Raw genomic sequence first — 24,551 nt, forward strand, 5'->3', positions numbered from 1 at the left:
CAAACTATACTATTTATTTTATTTATTTTATTTATTTTATTTATTTTATTTATTTTATTTATTTTATTTATTTTATTTATTATTTTATTTAAAAGGGAGCATGTACAGTTTAAAACATAAATGTCACCATTTGATGCACCGTACCAGATTAATTCACATCTGTAGTCCCTAATACAAACATATACAAACATATACAAACATCCATCACAGTTTAACTCTGACCTAGGGTACTTGTCGTAGTTGTTAAGGAATTATTAGCATCGTTTTGGATCCTCTTGCTTTCGCTTTCACCAACGCTAAAGTTGGCCAGATAATCTGGCATGTTTGCAACTAAGAATGCATCACTCTGATCCATTTGATCTGCATCGACACCAATACTGACTTCATTAAGTGGCTCCAGTACCAGCCAGATGTGACAGGTCCACACTAAATGCTAAATGCAGTTTTCTGTTCTGCTTTGATTTTGACATATAAAACTACAACTAAGCGTTAGACCTTTACTGTGAAACTGCAAGGGTTGACAATGCCATTTGGGTTTAGCTGACATTACCAGTATTGATGTCATTTTTGTAACTAGATAGATACATTTGCTGCACTTAATACACAGGAAGTCGTTCTGATGCAATTCATATTAATACATGTTTAACAAGGTTTGATAAAAGAATGTAGCTCAGAAAACAATACTGACATTGCATCTCATTAACAACAAACTATTAGTAACTGGAGGACAGAGGAGCTAAATAATTAAGCTGGTAGGTTTTGGTTCATAAGGAAAAAGAAGCCACAATGTGATCACAACAGGTTAAAATCATGGCTTGGCCAGAGGTACGGAAATGAGATCCAAGCTGTAATAAACTGGAATCATTCTTTGAAGTTGCACAATTTCACGTTAAGTTAATTTGTATAGCCCAATATTACCATACAATGTCTCATTGGGATTTATATTTCCATATGAGCAACAGCCCAGCCCGGACTCTATATGAGGACAAGGAAAAGGAGAGGCAATTCAATTGGATATAACCCAACCAATACAATAAATCCAATATAATAATTCCAAAGAAATAAGTGCCGGGAAGTAGTTTCATGAAAAAGTACAGAAGCATTTCCTCACAACACAGGACAAGGGGGTAGGGAGTGGAGTTCAGCAAACTGCCCGACGACAGGTTATGTGTCGGGAAGGCTGTTAAATCGATTGATTTATTTAATCCCGATTAATTGCATTATTGTCCATGATTAATTGCGATGAATCGCAAATTAATTGCACATTTTTTTTATCTGTTCAAAATGTACCTTAAAGGGACATCAACATGGAATTGGGCAAACATGATTTTTCTATGGAAATGTATGTATATATTTATAGAGGTCTTAATGTTATGGCTGATCGGAATCCTTAAAAAAATTCCTGAATCTGGATCATGATCCGGATCGCCATCAAAATCGAATGGATTGTTCATTGTGCCACACCCCACCCCTCCAAAAAACTTCATTCAAATCCATTGTGGACATTTGGAGTTATCCTGTTCACAGACAAACAAACAAACCAACAAACCAACAACGGTGAAAACATAACCTCCTTCCTAGGCCTTCGGCCTTGGCGGAGGTAATGACAAATATTGTCCATAAACCCTCACAGGTACTGCATTTAGCATACAAAATATGCTCAAATCATAACATAGCAAACTGCAGCCCAACAGGCAACAACAGCTGTCAGTGTGTCAGTGTTCTGACTTGACTATGACTTTAACCAAAACTGCATGTGATTATCATAAAGTGGGCATGTCTGTAAAGGGGAGACTCGTGGGTTCCCATATAACCCATTTTCATTCACATATATTGAGGTCAGAGGTCAAGAGACCCCTTTGAAAATGGCGATGACAGTTTTTCCTTGCAAAAATTTAGCGCAAGTTTGGATCATTATTTGCGACAAGCTAATGTGACATGGTTGGTACCAATGGGTTCCTTAAGTTTATATGCTGTCAGTATCTTCACTCTAGCTTTAAAACTGAGCCTGAGCTACAACCTCTGAAAGATTGATTGTGTTAAAGAAATTAGTGGCATTAAAACAAATTTGCGTTAATTTGTTATTATCGTGTTAACTTTGACAGACCTAGTGTAGGGATTACCGTTTGGACTGTTGCCAAATTCAGCTGGGAAAGACATTTTGAGTTTACAGCTACATTAATTGGCTGATATTTGGAAAAAGTAAAGTTGATCTACCGATCATTAAGGAAGATAATGCATTGTTTTGAGATGCTATAGGCCTGGTCGTACATGCTGATAATTTACTGCAATGTGTGTATTGCCACTAAACCTATGGTTTATTGGCTAGTAGGAGTTATGTTTTGTGCTGGTGGGCCGCATTGTCGTAGGCTCTGTTGGTCTATTACCAATGTCAGATTAGATATTCTATGTGTGGGAAAGCCCTTCCAAAGCAAGCATATGACTTTGTTTTTTAGAGGAAATAACAAAAGATTTAAAAATAAATCTGAAAGACTGTCGCTCAGAAGTTAGAGCGGTTCGTCCACTAATCGGAAGATCTGCGGTTTGATCCCCAGCTCCTCCTCCAGTCTCCTGAAGGCTGTGCCATCTGTGTGCGAGTGTATGTGAATGATTAGATTAGATCCTGATGAGCACCTTGTAGAGCAGCTTCTGCGACCAGTGAATGAATGTGTGTGTGAATGGGTGAATATTGGCATGTAGTGTAAAGCACTTTGAGTTGGAAGACTAGAAAGGCACTATGTAAATGCAAGTCTATTTATCATTTACCAAAGGCGTGGGTATATGGGCCACGTTTGGGTCTTGGTTTTAGGGCCTGTGCAGTAAAGGAGGTGGAGCTAGATGGGACTAAGCCAACAGGAAAATGTTTGATACTAATAATTCAATTAAAATAATAATGTGCCCACCACAGGAACATTTCAGTGCATTCTATCCCTGAAATCCCCCCATGGTGCTGCTCAGTTGTCGACAGTAAAAGGGCAGTGGTTGTATTCTGCGACTCCCACGGGTGACCGTTTACAGCTGTATGAATGTGTTGAGGCACTGCTGGGAAAGAGCGTGCACGCTCAGCAGATCTTCTCAGAATAAAAAGAAATGTTTAAATAATGCATTTACCTTAATGAAAGAAGAGAAAGAAATTAAATTCACAACGATGAAAACTGGGCTAATCCCATCAGTGGAGACTTGCAGTTTGATTTCAAAGACATCAATACTATCATACTGTGTCAGTATTAAACTGCAGAGAAATATTGCTTTAATGGAAAACAAATAAAAAAGCATTGGGTAGATGCTTCGAATTAGGCTGGTTGATACTTTTTTCTGGATTGTCTGGGGAGCATTGCAGCAGCTGCGTGATGAGAACTGGGCTAATCTCATCAACAGGACGGGCTACCGTAGGTTTCATTAAACTTTGGAAGGCAGAATTAGAAAAAAAAAAAAGTACTCTTTGTTGATTAACCTCTATGATAACCTTCAAATTGACTGGTATCGAATCAAAGCAATTCTGCGTCTTTTGTGTAGAAGTGTGCCCTCACAGAGTATCATGTTTTATTAACTCTGCTACTTTTAAACTGCATATGTGGGCAAGAGTCTAAAAACATTCCTATTCATCATTGTTTTATCCACATCTTTTCAAATTTAGAGTATTGTGCTGCCGTCACACTCGTGGCCCAAGGCTTTCAACTAAAGAGAGAGCAAAATGTATCAGCAAAGCCCAACCTTGGCATTTCCAAGTACACTAATGAGAAACAAGTTATTTCTACACAATATGGTGCGTGTATATTGAGACAGTGTGGCAGACTTTGCCAGTGGAAAAATGATTACATCGCACAACAAGAGAGTTTCTTATTATGCATAGCCTCTGGTAAAAATTCCTCATATTTTCTGTTTAACCTATGCAGCGGAAAAGGTTTCATAGGATGTGTCAGAATATCTATGGAAATGCCTTCACTTGGTTGCAAACATGGTTGACCTTTTTGAGTTCTTTCTCTTTGCGGGAAGCACAAAATCAAATCATGTCCGATTTGACAAGGGGAAATTTGGGTTTGCATTGTTCCCGGTCATCATTTTCATTGGTCCAAACTTTTCTGCCTTTTGTGATCTGTTCTTGCAGTCTGTGCTTGTTCTTGGATCTTGCTCATGGTTAGTAAAAAATGGCAACTGTGCAGACGAGAGCTGGATTATGTGTCCAACTTTGCTTAAAGTACTCAGATTTAAAAATTCAGCCTCAGACATACAGACATTCACAACCCACACACTATATATCCTATTAGTATGGACAACATCAATCTCTCTGGGCATGTGAAGATGCTCCTATAGTGGATGCATTCATGCATCTCAGGTTGTTCTAGATGTATATGCCAACATAGAGTATAGTGATGCACAGCCAAAACTCTCCATTTTTGTAAAGCAGATAAAATTGGTTCAAACTGAAACTGGTTCATCTACAAATCCTCAGTGCAAATCAATTGAACTGCTTGATTAGATTTACACTTTAGATGTAATATGAGAAAAAGTTAAGGTCCCATATTATTCTAATTTTCAGGATCCTACTTGTATTTTGTGTTTCTACTAGAACATGTTTACATGCTGTAATGTTAAAAAAAAACTTTATTTTCCTCATGCTGTCGGCCTGAATATGCCTGTATCTACCCTCTGTCTGAAACGCTGTTTTAGTGCATTTCGACAGAATTGCGACAAAATTGCAACAGAATTGCATTGCTAGACAATGACTTGGGTCCATGTCTACTTCCTGACAGCTGATGACCTTCACATACACTGCAACCAGGAATAAACTGGGAAACATTTAGAATGTTTACATTTAAATCTGTGTAAAGGGTCTAAATATTGTATATTTGTGACATCACAAATGGACAGAAATCCTGACAGCTTGTTTCAAATGCAGAGTTCCTGAATACGGGCTGTCTGTATTTCCCTGTGGATTGAGCGTTTCGATACTTTCACAGTATTTCTATAGGACTTAAGCCTGCTTTATAATAAATAAAAAAAAGAAAGTCTCACTTTTTTATAATATGGGACCATTAAAATTTGAAGTAGTCAGTTGCCGCTCAGTTTAACTGGAATTGCAGCAAATGAAAAAATCTAAGTAAGTAATGCTATTTAATTCACATGCAGTGTTTTAACATGACAAAATAATCACTTTATAATATTACAATATCTGTAAGCAAATGAGGCCCTCATCAACAGGGTTGGTAGTTTGGTGGTGCTGAACATCAGGTCAGATTTTTGTCACTCCCAAATCTCAATTGTGCTGGAAATTGACTTGGTGGCTTTGTGGTACAGACATATTGCATCATGGCTCAAAATGAGGTCCTTTCTGAGAGGTCTTTTTTAAGGCAATTACAGCTAAAACTACACAGTTTCTGACAATATATTGTGAAATCCTCCTCAGTAGAGTGAAAGACAAAAAGTAGGGGGAGAGGAGACCAGATATGTTAGGTGACCTGTTGAGCAGGTAAAGCAGGTTGTCCACTGATCACAGGGTTGGTGGTTGGATGAACTGATAATTAATATCACAGTGGCATTGTTAGTCTCAACAATGGTGCCATTTTTTTTCCAATTAACCAATGACTAATTTGTCGCTCTTAGAAGTACATTTGAAATAGTAGTGAATTACTGGCTTTTTTAATGCTGTATGTAAACACACTGTGGGTCACTCTGGTGTTTCCTACCACTTGTAACTGTGACTAAATGTATCACACAGTTTCAGCACTGTTGTAAACATTTTGTCTGCAAAGTCCAGAGCTGTTGTATTTTATGTCATGTCTTTTCTTCATCTCATTTGATAGTGAATTGACTAAGCTATAGTACACAATTCCCTCCGGATACATAACACAAAGTTGGATCTCGAGTCTGGCAGATCAACTTTGCATTTTTGCAACACCGTCTACTGCTACTCACACATTATATACTATTATTCACTGCAACATATCCGCCATACCCTTGGGCAGTTTAAATAAGTAGACAGTGCTCTACTGCACTTGTTCTGGCATCCCTGCTGCTGTTTGGCTGACCTGAAAGTTCTGCTATAACTGCAGCTACCGCTACTACTGTTCATAAAGAATGTCATAAGCTTCCCCTTCCATCCCAGCATCCACTTGTAGGTTCCCATGTGGTTCCTATTGGGTGAAGTCGTATGGTCACTCCCCAATCTCTGCCGTGCTGAGTTCCGCGTATGCTGGCCGGGAGTGACGAGGTCAGAGTCTAGAAACAATAAAATATCAACTCTGCATTCACATAATAGTCCATTCCATTTGAATTGGCTCGGTATGTGGAAGTACAGTGGCTCCCAACAGGTGGGTCACGGTCCTAACTCTCCCCCTACCATTCTGAGTTTGTCACAAGGTTGTGTAAAAGAAAAGAAAAAAAAAATGAAAAAAGAAAGGAGCTAGTTTGTTTTAACACTACTTCTGATGTTTTTATTATTGTTATTTTCAAGCTCAAATTGCACTTTTATTGAGTTTTTAGCCGCAGTAGCTCTTTTACTGTCTCAAGCTGGGGACACACCAAGCCGACATCAAAGAACTAGCAGCGACGAAGGCCACCAGCTGCGTCGCCTCATGTCGGCTTTTGTCTTGGCCAAAAAAGCTGCACTCGAACACACCGCAAAGACTACAGCCGACGGTCAACAACGCCTGCATGAGATGCAGGTTATGACAATAGCAGGTTATCTGTCTGTATTTGTCATCCAAAAAGGGAAACCGGAAGACCGAGGACTGCGGATATACAAGCCGTTGTGATGAAATGTACATGAAATAAAGCGGCATCTGCTGCCGACCATTTTCGCACCACTCTCACTCACCACTTAGCTTCATTCCGGATTGCCGTATCGTTGTGAAAATATCTGTGTATTGGAATGATCAGATGAGATGAAGATGAAAAATGAGAAGAGCCTTCTGTGTTTTTCCTCGACTTTACTCGTTGGCTTGCTTTCCTCACATCCGTTTCTCTTCTTGTGCACTGATTTGTTCAAGCTGAACCGCCAATCGGAGTGTTTTCGCTCACCGACAGGCGCCGCCGACATGCTGAATCGGCCGAAAAGCTCTGACACTGGCAGACTAGAGGCTATGGTGCAAGACGTGACGAATGCTCACCGACGGCCCCAAACTGTCCGACGGCCGACCATCCGCCCGCTTGGTGTGCCGGGGCCTTAAGGGGAAATTTTGATGCTGAAGGAAGACCAGTTGGGAAGCATTGCCCTAGCAATACTAATGGGCATTGTTGTTTGCCAAAATTAAAAAGATAAAACCTAAAAATATTAAATCTGTTCAACAAAGTGCTATGGATTTCAGAGTGTTTTGAATCCAACAGACATATTGAAGATTTCATTTTTTTCATAGCACACCCAGTTTTCTGCTGTTCCTCTAAGCCTCTGTTCTCTCTCCATCTGCCAGACTCAACCCCTCTCACTTTTTGGTATGGACATATCAAATTGTCTTTACTCGACTCACAGTTACACTTATGTGCACATGTAAAAAAAAAAAGACTTGCAGACTCTGTCTCTCCCTCTCATCTCTACCTCTGCTTCCATCTGTCACCTCCTCCTCCCCTGTGATTACCTTAAAATAGTATTGGTGTGTAGAGCGTCAGATCCAAGACAAAGTGGATTTACTTACCTCCACTCTCTGTCTCTTCCTCTGCTCTCTGTATCATTCAGTCTTCCACTTTGCATCTTCATTCTGTAATTACCTTTTCTTTCATTAGTTGTCTCCTCAATTTGTCTTTTCCTTTTCTTTCATGTTCCTTTTCTTAAATCCTCCTCAATCTCTCTCTTTTTATTCACATTCTCCATATATACCTCCCACTTTTCCCTTTCCCTGTGGATCTAGTTTAAACCGAGCAGTACAAAAGGGAGAGAGCTTGTCTTTAAACGGACTATAACAATGTTTTTCTTTGTTACAGATGGGCATTACTCCTCCACTGATTTGATTCTACTTCATCCCATTTTCTCCCAGTTGCTCTTTCTCTAGAGGATGAAAAGACGGCAAAGAGCAAGGAGGGGGCAGGAAGGATCAAACCATGCCGTAGTTAAAGAGAAGCACTTGCCTTTTTTGTTGACTACTAAGTGATTAAATTATCTTTGTACAACAGAAATACAGTGTGGTTTTCACCTGTGCATTTGATATTTAATGTCATTCATTATTGTAATAGACAGAAGGTTAGGAGACCCTGACCACCAGCAATTACTACTGAAAATTAATACTGTCAGAAATGCACAGAGACCCTGTTGTCCTTCTATAACAGTATTTTTGAGGCAATTTTTGGTATGTCCAACATGAGACACGTCTGTCCCCACAGGAACTCAAATTTGAATTGCCTTACATCTTTTACAAGTGGATCTATAAGTATGAAGTGAAATTAAATGTGAGAGTCATCATTATACGATTTACCACCTCACCATCTGCCTCGCCAATTTCCCCCGCCTCAGTAATGAGGGTCAGGGTTTCCGTACCTTAGGAACGGATCAACTGTAATCTTTTCCCCAAGGAAAACAATCTTGGCATTACTTAAAGTGGCAGGAGGCAGTATATTTTTGGCATCATTGGGCAAAAATTCCATAATGACCTTTCAGCATATTGTAATTCAAGTGTTCTGAGAGATAACTAGACTTCTGCACCTCCTCATGGCTCTGTTTTCAGGATTTAGAAAATCTAGCTCGTGATGGGAGACTTTGACAAATCAAAGGTCATTTCATTGAAAGAGCGTTCCTATTGGTCATGTGACCAGAACTTGGCGTTCCTTCACCAGATTTCACAATGGCGGCGGCGGCGTCACAAACTTTCTAATTTTACAGCTAAACCATGCACTACAAGATGATTCTGAAAACATTTGAGGCGAGAAAATAAGCATTAACGTAACGTAATATTGATTCATATTTCATCAGCGCTGCCTAGTTTGACCGTTTGGTTGGAGTTTGCGATTGATTGACAGCTGGCTCTCATAGACAGCAGATGGACAGCAGACCTCAGATCAGTTTTACTGCTTCTTTTCCTCCGGTCGGTGAAATCTTGCAGATGCCGTTAGGAGCACCGGAGGCACATGATTTTTTTCAGGTTACCTGTTTCATGTACTACTGTCACGATATAGCGACCGTTTTATAAAAATAACTTTTTTTAATCATATTTTCTCCAACTACTACTTCAGCTTTAATCTGTTACTCAATAGGACACAGAAAAAAAAGACAGCAAACAAACGAAAAGATGTATGCTGTTTCACTACCTGGTAAAAGTGTAACATTTTTGTCATGTGACTGATTTAAGTTTAGTTTCAGCACTAATTCTATGTGAATACCATGCCTTTAAGATATGTGTAGCTTAAGTATAATAGTGAAGATACTTCAGGGAACTCAGACTTGTTCATTTAAACAGAATTGTACAAATTAATCTGCAGGCCTATACCCTGATGTAATCTGCTACTCTCAACCCTGCTACCCACTGGTTTTGTACTTTGAGTCCTTCAAATCTGGACTATTTTTAAGTGTTTATAACAGCACTATCCATTTATTTTCATCTCTAGAATTACTAGGATTGGTTTGCCTGTTCCAACAATTCATCTCTCCGCTATGTTTCAGTATGTTCAAAACTGGAATGCAAGGAACACTACAGCTGTCTGCAAGGTTTCAAAACAAGGTTTGCAACATATTGGCCCAGAGGGGAAGGACAGCCACTGCTGTCTTGTTTTCAGTCTCTCTTTGTCTTCATCCCAGCACCTTTTGTGTCTTTATTCTCTTTTTCTCTCTCTCTGTGAATCACTATCTTTTCTCTTTCACCATCTCACTGTCTCCTCTCACTACGTCTGTATATATACGGCAATCTTACATTAAAATGACTTTCTGCAGGCTATCTGAATATGCCGTGGATCTCATAGGAAGCTACTACGCTGCCTCTGTGAGCTACTGATATGCAATTCTCATGCAGATAGGATGCACAGGGGTAATGAGAATAAAGAGAGAGTGGCATAGACAGAGAGGAGAGGAAAAAAAGAGAGAATTTGCCCTCTAAACAAAATGAAACGCCACTTTAAATTTCTGCATACTGTATAGGCTTTTCTATCTAGGTTTTTATGTGCCTTGCTTAGAGGCTCATGAATAATGTGATGGAGTCAATATCCAGCCGGCATTTTCAATTGCAAAGAAAAACTGCGGATTATGAATGAAGGCACAGATACATGACTTTTCAAGCCTTATACATATACTGCTTTTGTAAAGAGGAGTTGGCAACATATGAAACACATGTTTGATAATGTTTGAGGCACCAAGAAGTGTATTCTAGAATGTTAACATGATGCAGGGCTGAAGACTAAAATTCAATATTTGATGTGGACAGTGTCGATTTTAAAATAGAGTCCATCTTTAAATCTTTTTTTCCAAGATGGCACTGCGAATGGCAGCCTCAGTGTGGCGCTCCCTTGCACTTTTTCTGTTTTTGTTTGTTTATTCAGTTTTCTGCTCTCCTTCTCTGGTCACATTCACCAGTGCCATGCCATTGTTCCGACAGCCTGTTATTCTGACAGCCCAATAGGCAGAAAAATGCACCATTGGACCGAAAGCCCATTATTCCGAAAACACCCAGTGTTTCAAAGTCCCATTGTTCTGAAAATACACACTCTCCGTGCATACTGCTGTCTTAATGAACAGGCTTCAAGCCCCTAGGCCCGAGGATGTGAAATAGCCCCTGAGGCTCTGGGGGAAAACTTATCAAAATACAGTAAGTCCTTACTGACTGAGAGAAGGGTGAGAGAAGACTGACGGTTGATAGAGACTATATGGCCGTCGAAGCTGGCTGGGATAACTGAATTAATGCCATGGCTTAGTTTGAAGGGAGGGAAGGGCTTTCCAAACTTTCATAGCGAGACTGCTTAAAGTAATATTAAGCAGAATCATAGCCCTAGACCAACAAGCCATGCAAAAGACCAATTGTTTGATGTCCCACCGACCAAATCCTGCTTAGGTCTGCGACTTCAATACAGTTTCCATTATTTGGCATGTGTCCTCCATAAGCATGGCTTGGCGATAAATTCAGGGTGGTCCTGCAAAAAAATCAAACATGGCTCATTTTTTGCTTCATTTCGACGAAGGTACCGGCAAGATACTGCATCGTTCAAATTGTAAGGTAGAACTTTCTTTTTCTGCTCAATAGAGTAAGCCGTTGCTACCACAGGAGTAAAGCTCATGGGCTCGTCCGGGATTTGAATCATTCCCCTAGACCAACGAGCCATGCAAAACACCAGTCAGGACTTATTTTGAAGTCTGCGACTTCAATATAATTTCCAATATTTGGCATGTTTCATCGATAGGCATGGCTTTGCAAAAAGTGCAGGATCGTCCTGCACAAAAGACGTAGGTGACTCAATTTTTGCTAGAACCCACAAAAATGTACCGGCAAGGCACTGTGCTGTCCAAATTGTTAAATGCACATTTATTTTTCAGTCACTAAAGTGAACTGTCAATACCACCGTACACATGCTGTTGGGCTCATCCGGGATTTGAACCCATGATCTCTCGCAACCTAAGCGAGAATCATACCCCTAGACCAACGAGCCACGCAAAACACTACTTGTTTGATGTCCGCGCGACCAAATCCTGCTTAGGTCTGCGAGTTCAATACATTTCCATTATTGGGCATATGTCTTTAATAGACATGGCTTGGCAAACAATGCAGGGTCTTCCTGCAAAAAAGGAGGATGTGTCCTCCATAAGCATTACTTTGGCGATAAATTCAGGGTTGTCCTGCAAAAAAATCAAACATGGCCCATTTTTTGCTTCATTTCAATACGATGGTACCGGCAAGATACTGCATCGTTCAAATTGTAAGGTACAACTTTCTTTTTTTGCTCAATAGAGAAAGCTGTTGCTACCACAGGAGTAAAGTTCATGGGCTCGTCCGGGATTTGAACCCAGGACCTCTCGCACCCGAAGCGAGAATCATACCCCTAGACCAACGAGCCATGCAAAACATCAATCATCTGATATCCACCCACCCAAATCCTGCTTAGGTCTGAGACTTCAATATAATTTCCATTATTGGGCATAATGGACTCACTAAAGCAAGCTTTTTCTACCACCGAACTGAAGCTTTGGGGCTCGTCCGGGATTTGAACCCGGGACCTCTCGCACCCGAAGCGAGAATCATACCCCTAGACCAACGAGCCATGCAAAAGACCACTTGTTTGATGTCCGCCCGACCAAATCCTGCTTAGGTCTGCGAGTTCAATACATTTCCATTATTGGGCATATGTCTTTAATAGACATGGCTTGGCAAAAAGTGCAAGATTGTCCTGAACCTAAGACGAACGTGACTCAATTTTTACTAGAACGCGCACGCTGGCAACGACAAGGCAAAGCATTGTCCAAATTGCAAGACGCACATTTCTTTTTTAGTCACTAAAGCAAGCTGTCTATAACATCGAACTGAAGCTTTGGGGCTCGTCCGAGAATCATACCCCTAGACCAACGAGCCACGCATAAGACCACTTGTTTGATGTCCGCCCGACCAAATCCTGCGTAGCTCTGAGACTTCAATACAATTTCCATTATGGCATTATGGTACCAGCAAGGTACTGCATCGTTGAAATTGCAGGACTCACATTTATTTTTCAGTCACTAAAGCCCTGTCCGCCCGACCAAATCCTGCTTAGGTCTGCGAGTTCAATACATTTCCATTATTGGGCATATGTCTTTAATAGACATGGCTTGGCAAAAAGTGCAAGATTGTCCTGAACCTAAGACGAACGTGACTCAATTTTTGCTAGAACGCGCACGCTGGCAACGACAAGGTAAAGCATTGTCCAAATTGCAATACGCACATTTCTTTTTTAGTCACTAAAGCAAGCCATCTCTAACATCAAACTGAAGCTTTGGGGCTCATCCAGGATTTGGACCCCGGACCTCTCGCATCCTAAGCGAGAATCCTACCCCTAGACCAACGAGCCAAGTGAATGACTAATTGATAGATGTCCGTCTCATCAAATTCTGCTTAGGTCTGAGACTTCAACACCATTTCCATTATATGGCATGTGTCTTTAATAGACATGGCTTGGCAAACAATGCACGGTCTTCCTGCAAAAAAGGATGATGTGTCCTCCATAAACATGGCTCGGCGATAAATCCAGGTTGCCCTGCAAAAAAACTGAAACATGGCTAATTTTTTGCTTCATTTCAACACGATGGTACCAGCCAGGTACTGCATCGTTGAAATTGCAGGACTCACATTTATTTTTCAGTCACTAAAGCCCTGTCTGCCCGACCAAATCCTGCTTAGGTCTGCGAGTTCAATACATTTCCATTATTGAGCATATGTCTTTAATAGACACGGCATGGCAAAAAGTGCAAGATTGTCCTGAACCTAAGACGAACGTGACTCACTTTTTGCTATAACGCGCACGCTGGTAACAACAAGGCACTGCATTGTCCAAATTGCAGGAGTCACATTTATTTTTTAGTCACTAAAGCAAGCTTTCTCTAACATCGAACTGAAGTTTTGGGGCTCGTCCGGGATTTGAACCCGGGACCTCTCGCACCCGAAGCGAGAATCATACCCCTAGACCAACGAGCCACGCAAAATACCACTTGTTTGATGTCCGCCCGACCAAATCCTGCTTAGGTCTGCGAGTTCAATACATTTCCATTATTGGGCATATGTCTTTAATAGACATGGCTTGGCAAAAAGTGCAAGATTGTCCTGAACCTAAGACGAACGTGACTCAATTTTTACTATAACGCGCACGCTGGTAACAACAAGGCACTGCATTGTCCAAATTGCAAGACTCACATTTCTTTTTTAGTCACTAAAAGAAGCTGTCTCTAACATCAAACTGAAGCTTTGGGGCTCGTCCGGGATTTGAACCCGGGACCTCTCGCACCCAAAGCGAGAATCATACCCCTAGACCAACGAGCCACGCAAAAGACCACTTGTTTGATGTCCGCCCGACCAAATCCTGCTTAGCTCTGAGACTTCAATACAATTTCCATAATTTGACATGTGTCTTTAATAGACATGGCTTGGCAAACAATGCACGGTCTTCCTGCAAAAAAGGATGATGTGTCCTCCATAAGCATGGCTCGGCGATAAATCCAGGTTGCCCTGCAAAAAAACTGAAACATTGCTCATTTTTTGCTTCATTTCAACACGATGGTACCGGCAAGGTACTGCATCATTGAAATTGCAGGACTCACATTTATTTTTCAATTACTAAAGCCCTGTCCGCCCGATCAAATCCTGCTTAGGTCTGCGAGTTCAATACATTTCCATTATTGGGCATATGTCTTTAATAGACATGGCTTGGCAAAAAGTGCAAGATTGTCCTGAACCTAAGACGAACGTGACTCAATTTTTGCTAGAACACGCACGCTGGCAATGACAAGGCAAAGCATTGTCCAAATTGCAAGACTCACATTTCTTTTTTAGTCACTAAAGCAAGCCGTCTCTAACATCAAACTGAAGCTTTGGGGCTCGTCCGGGATTTGAACCCGGGACCTCTCACACCCTAAGCGAGGATCCTACCCTTAGACCAACGAGCCGCGCAAAAGACCAGTTGTTTGATGTCCGCCCGACCAAATCCTGCTCAGGTCTGCGAGTTCAATACAATTTCCATTATTTGACATGTGTCTTTAATAGACATGGCTTGGCAAAAAGTGCAAGATTGTCCTGAACCTAAGACGAACGTGACTCAATTTTTGCTAGAACGCGCACGCTGGCAATGACAAGGCAAAGCATTGTCCAAATTGCAAGACTCACATTTCTTTTTTAGTCACTAAAGCAAGCCGTCTCTAACATCGAACTGAAGCTTTGGGGCTCGTCCGGGATTTGAACCCGGGACCTCTCTCACCCGAAGCGAGAATCATACCCCTAGACCAACGAGCCCGCAAAAGACCACTTGTTTGATGTCCGCCTGACCAAATCCTGCTTAGGTCTGCGAGTTCAATACATTTCCATTATTTGACATGTGTCTTTAATAGACATGGCTTGGCAAACAATGCACGGTCTTCCTGCAAAAAAGGATGATGTGTCCTCCATAAACATGGCTCGGCGATAAATCCAGGTTGCCCTGCAAAAAAACTGAAACATGGCAAATTTTTTGCTTCATTTCAACACGATGGTACCAGCCAGGTACTGCATCGTTGAAATTGCAGGACTCACATTTATTTTTCAGTCACTAAAGCAAGCTGTCTCTAACATAGAACTGGCATGGCTTGGCAAAATGTGCAAGATTGTCCTGAACCTTCGACGAACGTGACTCAATTTTTGCTATAACGCGCACGCTGGTAACAACAAGGCACTGCATTGTCCAAATTGCAAGACTCACATTTCTTTTTTAGTCACTAAAAGAAGCTGTCTCTAACATCAAACTGAAGCTTTGGGGCTCGTCCGGGATTTGAACCCGGGACCTCTCGCACCCAAAGCGAGAATCATACCCCTAGACCAACGAGCCACGCAAAAGACCACTTGTTTGATGTCCGCCCGACCAAATCCTGCTTAGCTCTGAGACTTCAATACAATTTCCATAATTTGACATGTGTCTTTAATAGACATGGCTTGGCAAACAATGCACGGTCTTCCTGCAAAAAAGGATGATGTGTCCTCCATAAACATGGCTCGGCGATAAATCCAGGTTGCCCTGCAAAAAAAATTAAACATGGCTAATTTTTTGCTTCATTTCAACACGATGGTACCAGCCAGGTACTGCATCGTTGAAATTGCAGGACTCACATTTATTTTTCAGTCACTAAAGCCCTGTCTGCCCGACCAAATCCTGCTTAGGTCTGCGAGTTCAATACATTTCCATTATTGAGCATATGTCTTTAATAGACACGGCATGGCAAAAAGTGCAAGATTGTCCTGAACCTAAGACGAACGTGACTCACTTTTTGCTATAACGCGCACGCTGGTAACAACAAGGCACTGCATTGTCCAAATTGCAGGAGTCACATTTATTTTTTAGTCACTAAAGCAAGCTTTCTCTAACATCGAACTGAAGTTTTGGGGCTCGTCCGGGATTTGAACCCGGGACCTCTCGCACCCGAAGCGAGAATCATACCCCTAGACCAACGAGCCACGCAAAATACCACTTGTTTGATGTCCGCCCGACCAAATCCTGCTTAGGTCTGCGAGTTCAATACATTTCCATTATTGGGCATATGTCTTTAATAGACATGGCTTGGCAAAAAGTGCAAGATTGTCCTGAACCTAAGACGAACGTGACTAAATTTTTACTATAACGCGCACGCTGGTAACAACAAGGCACTGCATTGTCCAAATTGCAAGACTCACATTTCTTTTTTAGTCACTAAAAGAAGCTGTCTCTAACATCAAACTGAAGCTTTGGGGCTCGTCCGGGATTTGAACCCGGGACCTCTCGCACCCAAAGCGAGAATCATACCCCTAGACCAACGAGCCACGCAAAAGACCACTTGTTTGATGTCCGCCAGACCAAATCCTGCTTAGCTCTGAGACTTCAATACAATTTCCATAATTTGACATGTGTCTTTAATAGACATGGCTTGGCAAACAATGCACGGTCTTCCTGCAAAAAAGGATGATGTGTCCTCCATAAACATGGCTCGGCGATAAATCCAGGTTGCCCTGCAAAAAAACTGAAACATGGCTAATTTTTTGCTACATTTCAACACGATGGTACCAGCCAGGTACTGCATCGTTGAAATTGCAGGACTCACATTTATTTTTCAGTCACTAAAGCCCTGTCTGCCCGACCAAATCCTGCTTAGGTCTGCGAGTTCAATACATTTCCATTATTGAGCATATGTCTTTAATAGACACGGCATGGCAAAAAGTGCAAGATTGTCCTGAACCTAAGACGAACGTGACTCACTTTTTGCTATAACGCGCACACTGGTAACAACAAGGCACTGCATTGTCCAAATTGCAGGACTCACATTTATTTTTTAGTCACTAAAGCAAGCTTTCTCTAACATCGAACTGAAGTTTTGGGGCTCGTCCGGGATTTGAACCCGGGACCTCTCGCACCCGAAGCGAGAATCATACCCCTAGACCAACGAGCCACGCGAAATACCACTTGTTTGATGTCCGCCCGACCAAATCCTGCTTAGGTCTGCGAGTTCAATACATTTCCATTATTGGGCATATGTCTTTAATAGACATGGCTTGGCAAAAAGTGCAAGATTGTCCTGAACCTAAGACGAACGTGACTCACTTTTTGCTATAACGCGCACGCTGGTAACAACAAGGCACTGCATTGTCCAAATTGCAAGACTCACATTTCTTTTTTAGTCACTAAAAGAAGCTGTCTCTAACATCAAACTGAAGCTTTGGGGCTCGTCCGGGATTTGAACCCGGGACCTCTCGCACCCAAAGCGAGAATCATACCCCTAGACCAACGAGCCCCGCAAAAGACCACTTGTTTGATGTCCACCCGACCAAATCCTGCTTAGCTCTGAGACTTCAATACAATTTCAATAATTTGACATGTGTCTTTAATAGACATGGCTTGGCAAACAATGCACGGTCTTCCTGCAAAAAAGGATGATGTGTCCTCCATAAGCATGGCTCGGCGATAAATCCAGGTTGCCCTGCAAAAAAACTGAAACATTGCTCATTTTTTGCTTCATTTCAACACGATGGTACCGGCAAGGTACTGCATCGTTGAAATTGCAGGACTCACATTTATTTTTCAATTACTAAAGCCCTGTCCGCCCGATCAAATCCTGCTTAGGTCTGCGAGTTCAATACATTTCCATTATTGGGCATATGTCTTTAATAGACATGGCTTGGCAAAAAGTGCAAGATTGTCCTGAACCTAAGACGAACGTGACTCAATTTTTGCTAGAACACGCACGCTGGCAATGACAAGGCAAAGCATTGTCCAAATTGCAAGACTCACATTTCTTTTTTAGTCACTAAAGCAAGCTGTCTTTAACATCGAACTGAAGCTTTGGGGCTCGTCCGGGATTTGAACCCGGGACCTCTCACACCCGAAGCGAGAATCATACCCCTAGACCAACGAGCCCCGCAAAAGACCACTTGTTTGATGTCCGCCTGACCAAATCCTGCTTAGGTCTGCGAGTTCAATACATTTCCATTATTTGACATGTGTCTTTAATAGACATGGCTTGGCAAACAATGCACGGTCTTCCTGCAAAAAAGGATGATGTGTCCTCCATAAACATGGCTCGGCGATAAATCCAGGTTGCCCTGCAAAAAAACTGAAACATGGCAAATTTTTTGCTTCATTTCAACACGATGGTACCAGCCAGGTACTGCATCGTTGAAATTGCAGGACTCACATTTATTTTTCAGTCACTAAAGCAAGCTGTCTCTAACATCGAACTGGCATGGCTTGGCAAAATGTGCAAGATTGTCCTGAACCTTCGACGAACGTGACTCAATTTTTGCTATAACGCGCACGCTGGTAACAACAAGGCACTGCATTGTCCAAATTGCAAGACTCGCATTTCTTTTTTAGTCACTAAAAGAAGCTGTCTCTAACATCAAACTGAAGCTTTGGGGCTCGTCCGGGATTTGAACCCGGGACCTCTCGCACCCAAAGCGAGAATCATACCCCTAGACCAACGAGCCACGCAAAAGACCACTTGTTTGATGTCCGCCCGACCAAATCCTGCTTAGCTCTGAGACTTCAATACAATTTCCATAATTTGACATGTGTCTTTAATAGACATGGCTTGGCAAACAATGCACGGTCTTCCTGCAAAAAAGGATGATGTGTCCTCCATAAACATGGCTCGGCGATAAATCCAGGTTGCCCTGCAAAAAAAATTAAACATGGCTAATTTTTTGCTTCATTTCAACACGATGGTACCAGCCAGGTACTGCATCGTTGAAATTGCAGGACTCACATTTATTTTTCAGTCACTAAAGCCCTGTCTGCCCGACCAAATCCTGCTTAGGTCTGCGAGTTCAATACATTTCCATTATTGAGCATATGTCTTTAATAGACACGGCATGGCAAAAAGTGCAAGATTGTCCTGAACCTAAGACGAACGTGACTCACTTTTTGCTATAACGCGCACGCTGGTAACAACAAGGCACTGCATTGTCCAAATTGCAGGAGTCACATTTATTTTTTAGTCACTAAAGCAAGCTTTCTCTAACATCGAACTGAAGTTTTGGGGCTCGTCCGGGATTTGAACCCGGGACCTCTCGCACCCGAAGCGAGAATCATACCCCTAGACCAACGAGCCACGCAAAATACCACTTGTTTGATGTCCGCCCGACCAAATCCTGCTTAGGTCTGCGAGTTCAATACATTTCCATTATTGGGCATATGTCTTTAATAGACATGGCTTGGCAAAAAGTGCAAGATTGTCCTGAACCTAAGACGAACGTGACTAAATTTTTACTATAACGCGCACGCTGGTAACAACAAGGCACTGCATTGTCCAAATTGCAAGACTCACATTTCTTTTTTAGTCACTAAAAGAAGCTGTCTCTAACATCAAACTGAAGCTTTGGGGCTCGTCCGGGATTTGAACCCGGGACCTCTCGCACCCAAAGCGAGAATCATACCCCTAGACCAACGAGCCACGCAAAAGACCACTTGTTTGATGTCCGCCAGACCAAATCCTGCTTAGCTCTGAGACTTCAATACAATTTCCATAATTTGACATGTGTCTTTAATAGACATGGCTTGGCAAACAATGCACGGTCTTCCTGCAAAAAAGGATGATGTGTCCTCCATAAACATGGCTCGGCGATAAATCCAGGTTGCCCTGCAAAAAAACTGAAACATGGCTAATTTTTTGCTACATTTCAACACGATGGTACCAGCCAGGTACTGCATCGTTGAAATTGCAGGACTCACATTTATTTTTCAGTCACTAAAGCCCTGTCTGCCCGACCAAATCCTGCTTAGGTCTGCGAGTTCAATACATTTCCATTATTGAGCATATGTCTTTAATAGACACGGCATGGCAAAAAGTGCAAGATTGTCCTGAACCTAAGACGAACGTGACTCACTTTTTGCTATAACGCGCACACTGGTAACAACAAGGCACTGCATTGTCCAAATTGCAGGACTCACATTTATTTTTTAGTCACTAAAGCAAGCTTTCTCTAACATCGAACTGAAGTTTTGGGGCTCGTCCGGGATTTGAACCTGGGACCTCTCGCACCCGAAGCGAGAATCATACCCCTAGACCAACGAGCCACGCGAAATACCACTTGTTTGATGTCCGCCCGACCAAATCCTGCTTAGGTCTGCGAGTTCAATACATTTCCATTATTGGGCATATGTCTTTAATAGACATGGCTTGGCAAAAAGTGCAAGATTGTCCTGAACCTAAGACGAACGTGACTCACTTTTTGCTATAACGCGCACGCTGGTAACAACAAGGCACTGCATTGTCCAAATTGCAAGACTCACATTTCTTTTTTAGTCACTAAAAGAAGCTGTCTCTAACATCAAACTGAAGCTTTGGGGCTCGTCCGGGATTTGAACCCGGGACCTCTCGCACCCAAAGCGAGAATCATACCCCTAGACCAACGAGCCCCGCAAAAGACCACTTGTTTGATGTCCACCCGACCAAATCCTGCTTAGCTCTGAGACTTCAATACAATTTCAATAATTTGACATGTGTCTTTAATAGACATGGCTTGGCAAACAATGCACGGTCTTCCTGCAAAAAAGGATGATGTGTCCTCCATAAGCATGGCTCGGCGATAAATCCAGGTTGCCCTGCAAAAAAACTGAAACATTGCTCATTTTTTGCTTCATTTCAACACGATGGTACCGGCAAGGTACTGCATCGTTGAAATTGCAGGACTCACATTTATTTTTCAATTACTAAAGCCCTGTCCGCCCGATCAAATCCTGCTTAGGTCTGCGAGTTCAATACATTTCCATTATTGGGCATATGTCTTTAATAGACATGGCTTGGCAAAAAGTGCAAGATTGTCCTGAACCTAAGACGAACGTGACTCAATTTTTGCTAGAACACGCACGCTGGCAATGACAAGGCAAAGCATTGTCCAAATTGCAAGACTCACATTTCTTTTTTAGTCACTAAAGCAAGCTGTCTTTAACATCGAACTGAAGCTTTGGGGCTCGTCCGGGATTTGAACCCGGGACCTCTCACACCCGAAGCGAGAATCATACCCCTAGACCAACGAGCCCCGCAAAAGACCACTTGTTTGATGTCCGCCTGACCAAATCCTGCTTAGGTCTGCGAGTTCAATACATTTCCATTATTTGACATGTGTCTTTAATAGACATGGCTTGGCAAACAATGCACGGTCTTCCTGCAAAAAAGGATGATGTGTCCTCCATAAGCATGGCTCGGCGATAAATCCAGGTTGCCCTGCAAAAAAACTGAAACATTGCTCATTTTTTGCTTCATTTCAACACGATGGTACCGGCAAGGTACTGCATCGTTGAAATTGCAGGACTCACATTTATTTTTCAATTACTAAAGCCCTGTCCGCCCGATCAAATCCTGCTTAGGTCTGCGAGTTCAATACATTTCCATTATTGGGCATATGTCTTTAATAGACATGGCTTGGCAAAAAGTGCAAGATTGTCCTGAACCTAAGACGAACGTGACTCAATTTTTGCTAGAACACGCACGCTGGCAATGACAAGGCAAAGCATTGTCCAAATTGCAAGACTCACATTTCTTTTTTAGTCACTAAAGCAAGCTGTCTTTAACATCGAACTGAAGCTTTGGGGCTCGTCCGGGATTTGAACCCGGGACCTCTCACACCCGAAGCGAGAATCATACCCCTAGACCAACGAGCCCCGCAAAAGACCACTTGTTTGATGTCCGCCTGACCAAATCCTGCTTAGGTCTGCGAGTTCAATACATTTCCATTATTTGACATGTGTCTTTAATAGACATGGCTTGGCAAACAATGCACGGTCTTCCTGCAAAAAAGGATGATGTGTCCTCCATAAACATGGCTCGGCGATAAATCCAGGTTGCCCTGCAAAAAAACTGAAACATGGCAAATTTTTTGCTTCATTTCAACACGATGGTACCAGCCAGGTACTGCATCGTTGAAATTGCAGGACTCACATTTATTTTTCAGTCACTAAAGCCCTGTCTGCCCGACCAAATCCTGCTTAGGTCTGCGAGTTCAATACATTTCCATTATTGAGCATATGTCTTTAATAGACACGGCATGGCAAAAAGTGCAAGATTGTCCTGAACCTAAGACGAACGTGACTCACTTTTTGCTATAACGCGCACACTGGTAACAACAAGGCACTGCATTGTCCAAATTGCAGGACTCACATTTATTTTTTAGTCACTAAAGCAAGCTTTCTCTAACATCGAACTGAAGTTTTGGGGCTCGTCCGGGATTTGAACCTGGGACCTCTCGCACCCGAAGCGAGAATCATACCCCTAGACCAACGAGCCACGCGAAATACCACTTGTTTGATGTCCGCCCGACCAAATCCTGCTTAGGTCTGCGAGTTCAATACATTTCCATTATTGGGCATATGTCTTTAATAGACATGGCTTGGCAAAAAGTGCAAGATTGTCCTGAACCTAAGACGAACGTGACTCACTTTTTGCTATAACGCGCACGCTGGTAACAACAAGGCACTGCATTGTCCAAATTGCAAGACTCACATTTCTTTTTTAGTCACTAAAAGAAGCTGTCTCTAACATCAAACTGAAGCTTTGGGGCTCGTCCGGGATTTGAACCCGGGACCTCTCGCACCCAAAGCGAGAATCATACCCCTAGACCAACGAGCCCCGCAAAAGACCACTTGTTTGATGTCCACCCGACCAAATCCTGCTTAGCTCTGAGACTTCAATACAATTTCAATAATTTGACATGTGTCTTTAATAGACATGGCTTGGCAAACAATGCACGGTCTTCCTGCAAAAAAGGATGATGTGTCCTCCATAAGCATGGCTCGGCGATAAATCCAGGTTGCCCTGCAAAAAAACTGAAACATTGCTCATTTTTTGCTTCATTTCAACACGATGGTACCGGCAAGGTACTGCATCGTTGAAATTGCAGGACTCACATTTATTTTTCAATTACTAAAGCCCTGTCCGCCCGATCAAATCCTGCTTAGGTCTGCGAGTTCAATACATTTCCATTATTGGGCATATGTCTTTAATAGACATGGCTTGGCAAAAAGTGCAAGATTGTCCTGAACCTAAGACGAACGTGACTCAATTTTTGCTAGAACACGCACGCTGGCAATGACAAGTCAAAGCATTGTCCAAATTGCAAGACTCACATTTCTTTTTTAGTCACTAAAGCAAGCTGTCTTTAACATCGAACTGAAGCTTTGGGGCTCGTCCGGGATTTGAACCCGGGACCTCTCACACCCGAAGCGAGAATCATACCCCTAGACCAACGAGCCCCGCAAAAGACCACTTGTTTGATGTCCGCCTGACCAAATCCTGCTTAGGTCTGCGAGTTCAATACATTTCCATTATTTGACATGTGTCTTTAATAGACATGGCTTGGCAAACAATGCACGGTCTTCCTGCAAAAAAGGATGATGTGTCCTCCATAAGCATGGCTCGGCGATAAATCCAGGTTGCCCTGCAAAAAAACTGAAACATTGCTCATTTTTTGCTTCATTTCAACACGATGGTACCGGCAAGGTACTGCATCGTTGAAATTGCAGGACTCACATTTATTTTTCAATTACTAAAGCCCTGTCCGCCCGATCAAATCCTGCTTAGGTCTGCGAGTTCAATACATTTCCATTATTGGGCATATGTCTTTAATAGACATGGCTTGGCAAAAAGTGCAAGATTGTCCTGAACCTAAGACGAACGTGACTCAATTTTTGCTAGAACACGCACGCTGGCAATGACAAGGCAAAGCATTGTCCAAATTGCAAGACTCACATTTCTTTTTTAGTCACTAAAGCAAGCTGTCTTTAACATCGAACTGAAGCTTTGGGGCTCGTCCGGGATTTGAACCCGGGACCTCTCACACCCGAAGCGAGAATCATACCCCTAGACCAACGAGCCCCGCAAAAGACCACTTGTTTGATGTCCGCCTGACCAAATCCTGCTTAGGTCTGCGAGTTCAATACATTTCCATTATTTGACATGTGTCTTTAATAGACATGGCTTGGCAAACAATGCACGGTCTTCCTGCAAAAAAGGATGATGTGTCCTCCATAAACATGGCTCGGCGATAAATCCAGGTTGCCCTGCAAAAAAACTGAAACATGGCAAATTTTTTGCTTCATTTCAACACGATGGTACCAGCCAGGTACTGCATCGTTGAAATTGCAGGACTCACATTTATTTTTCAGTCCCTAAAGCAAGCTGTCTCTAACATCGAACTGGCATGGCTTGGCAAAATGTGCAAGATTGTCCTGAACCTTCGACGAACGTGACTCAATTTTTGCTATAACAAGCACGCTGGTAACAACAAGGCACTGCATTGTCCAAATTGCAAGACTCACATTTATTTTTTAGTCACTAAAGCAAGCCGTCTCTAACATCGAACTGAAGCTTTGGGGCTCGTCCGGGATTTTAACACTTTACAGGCAAAACACTGCATCGACCAAATTTTAAAGAGCAAGAAAAACCTGCTTAGATCTGCAAGTTCTATAAAATTTCC

At 42.2% G+C, this 24,551-nt stretch overlaps 23 non-coding genes across 23 annotated transcripts; all 23 read right to left on the reverse strand.

The window, feature by feature from the left end:
* Positions 1 to 11,889: 11,889 nt before the first annotated feature.
* On the reverse strand, positions 11,890 to 11,961 carry trnap-cgg (transfer RNA proline (anticodon CGG)). Its single transcript has one exon. It is a non-coding gene; the product is annotated as a tRNA-Pro (tRNA).
* A 132-nt stretch (positions 11,962 to 12,093) lies between these two features.
* trnap-cgg (transfer RNA proline (anticodon CGG)) lies at positions 12,094 to 12,165 on the reverse strand. Its single transcript has one exon. It is a non-coding gene; the product is annotated as a tRNA-Pro (tRNA).
* A 1,331-nt stretch (positions 12,166 to 13,496) lies between these two features.
* trnap-cgg (transfer RNA proline (anticodon CGG)) lies at positions 13,497 to 13,568 on the reverse strand. The gene has a single exon. It is a non-coding gene; the product is annotated as a tRNA-Pro (tRNA).
* A 270-nt stretch (positions 13,569 to 13,838) lies between these two features.
* trnap-ugg (transfer RNA proline (anticodon UGG)) lies at positions 13,839 to 13,910 on the reverse strand. Its single transcript has one exon. It is a non-coding gene; the product is annotated as a tRNA-Pro (tRNA).
* A 551-nt stretch (positions 13,911 to 14,461) lies between these two features.
* Positions 14,462 to 14,533, reverse strand: trnap-agg (transfer RNA proline (anticodon AGG)). Its single transcript has one exon. It is a non-coding gene; the product is annotated as a tRNA-Pro (tRNA).
* Positions 14,534 to 14,804: 271 nt separating this feature from the next.
* On the reverse strand, positions 14,805 to 14,876 carry trnap-cgg (transfer RNA proline (anticodon CGG)). Its single transcript has one exon. It is a non-coding gene; the product is annotated as a tRNA-Pro (tRNA).
* Positions 14,877 to 15,372: 496 nt separating this feature from the next.
* trnap-ugg (transfer RNA proline (anticodon UGG)) lies at positions 15,373 to 15,444 on the reverse strand. The gene has a single exon. It is a non-coding gene; the product is annotated as a tRNA-Pro (tRNA).
* Positions 15,445 to 15,995: 551 nt separating this feature from the next.
* trnap-cgg (transfer RNA proline (anticodon CGG)) lies at positions 15,996 to 16,067 on the reverse strand. Its single transcript has one exon. It is a non-coding gene; the product is annotated as a tRNA-Pro (tRNA).
* Positions 16,068 to 16,337: 270 nt separating this feature from the next.
* trnap-ugg (transfer RNA proline (anticodon UGG)) lies at positions 16,338 to 16,409 on the reverse strand. The gene has a single exon. It is a non-coding gene; the product is annotated as a tRNA-Pro (tRNA).
* A 551-nt stretch (positions 16,410 to 16,960) lies between these two features.
* trnap-cgg (transfer RNA proline (anticodon CGG)) lies at positions 16,961 to 17,032 on the reverse strand. The gene has a single exon. It is a non-coding gene; the product is annotated as a tRNA-Pro (tRNA).
* Positions 17,033 to 17,302: 270 nt separating this feature from the next.
* Positions 17,303 to 17,374, reverse strand: trnap-ugg (transfer RNA proline (anticodon UGG)). Its single transcript has one exon. It is a non-coding gene; the product is annotated as a tRNA-Pro (tRNA).
* A 551-nt stretch (positions 17,375 to 17,925) lies between these two features.
* Positions 17,926 to 17,997, reverse strand: trnap-cgg (transfer RNA proline (anticodon CGG)). Its single transcript has one exon. It is a non-coding gene; the product is annotated as a tRNA-Pro (tRNA).
* Positions 17,998 to 18,494: 497 nt separating this feature from the next.
* Positions 18,495 to 18,566, reverse strand: trnap-ugg (transfer RNA proline (anticodon UGG)). The gene has a single exon. It is a non-coding gene; the product is annotated as a tRNA-Pro (tRNA).
* Positions 18,567 to 19,117: 551 nt separating this feature from the next.
* On the reverse strand, positions 19,118 to 19,189 carry trnap-cgg (transfer RNA proline (anticodon CGG)). The gene has a single exon. It is a non-coding gene; the product is annotated as a tRNA-Pro (tRNA).
* A 270-nt stretch (positions 19,190 to 19,459) lies between these two features.
* Positions 19,460 to 19,531, reverse strand: trnap-ugg (transfer RNA proline (anticodon UGG)). Its single transcript has one exon. It is a non-coding gene; the product is annotated as a tRNA-Pro (tRNA).
* Positions 19,532 to 20,082: 551 nt separating this feature from the next.
* trnap-cgg (transfer RNA proline (anticodon CGG)) lies at positions 20,083 to 20,154 on the reverse strand. Its single transcript has one exon. It is a non-coding gene; the product is annotated as a tRNA-Pro (tRNA).
* A 270-nt stretch (positions 20,155 to 20,424) lies between these two features.
* trnap-ugg (transfer RNA proline (anticodon UGG)) lies at positions 20,425 to 20,496 on the reverse strand. The gene has a single exon. It is a non-coding gene; the product is annotated as a tRNA-Pro (tRNA).
* Positions 20,497 to 21,047: 551 nt separating this feature from the next.
* Positions 21,048 to 21,119, reverse strand: trnap-cgg (transfer RNA proline (anticodon CGG)). The gene has a single exon. It is a non-coding gene; the product is annotated as a tRNA-Pro (tRNA).
* Positions 21,120 to 21,669: 550 nt separating this feature from the next.
* On the reverse strand, positions 21,670 to 21,741 carry trnap-cgg (transfer RNA proline (anticodon CGG)). Its single transcript has one exon. It is a non-coding gene; the product is annotated as a tRNA-Pro (tRNA).
* Positions 21,742 to 22,291: 550 nt separating this feature from the next.
* On the reverse strand, positions 22,292 to 22,363 carry trnap-cgg (transfer RNA proline (anticodon CGG)). Its single transcript has one exon. It is a non-coding gene; the product is annotated as a tRNA-Pro (tRNA).
* Positions 22,364 to 22,633: 270 nt separating this feature from the next.
* trnap-ugg (transfer RNA proline (anticodon UGG)) lies at positions 22,634 to 22,705 on the reverse strand. Its single transcript has one exon. It is a non-coding gene; the product is annotated as a tRNA-Pro (tRNA).
* A 551-nt stretch (positions 22,706 to 23,256) lies between these two features.
* trnap-cgg (transfer RNA proline (anticodon CGG)) lies at positions 23,257 to 23,328 on the reverse strand. The gene has a single exon. It is a non-coding gene; the product is annotated as a tRNA-Pro (tRNA).
* A 550-nt stretch (positions 23,329 to 23,878) lies between these two features.
* Positions 23,879 to 23,950, reverse strand: trnap-cgg (transfer RNA proline (anticodon CGG)). The gene has a single exon. It is a non-coding gene; the product is annotated as a tRNA-Pro (tRNA).
* Between the last annotated feature and the right edge of the window lie 601 nt (positions 23,951 to 24,551).

Source organism: Sebastes fasciatus, chromosome 10, assembly GCF_043250625.1.
Source record: "Sebastes fasciatus isolate fSebFas1 chromosome 10, fSebFas1.pri, whole genome shotgun sequence".
NCBI lineage: Eukaryota > Metazoa > Chordata > Actinopteri > Perciformes > Sebastidae > Sebastes > Sebastes fasciatus.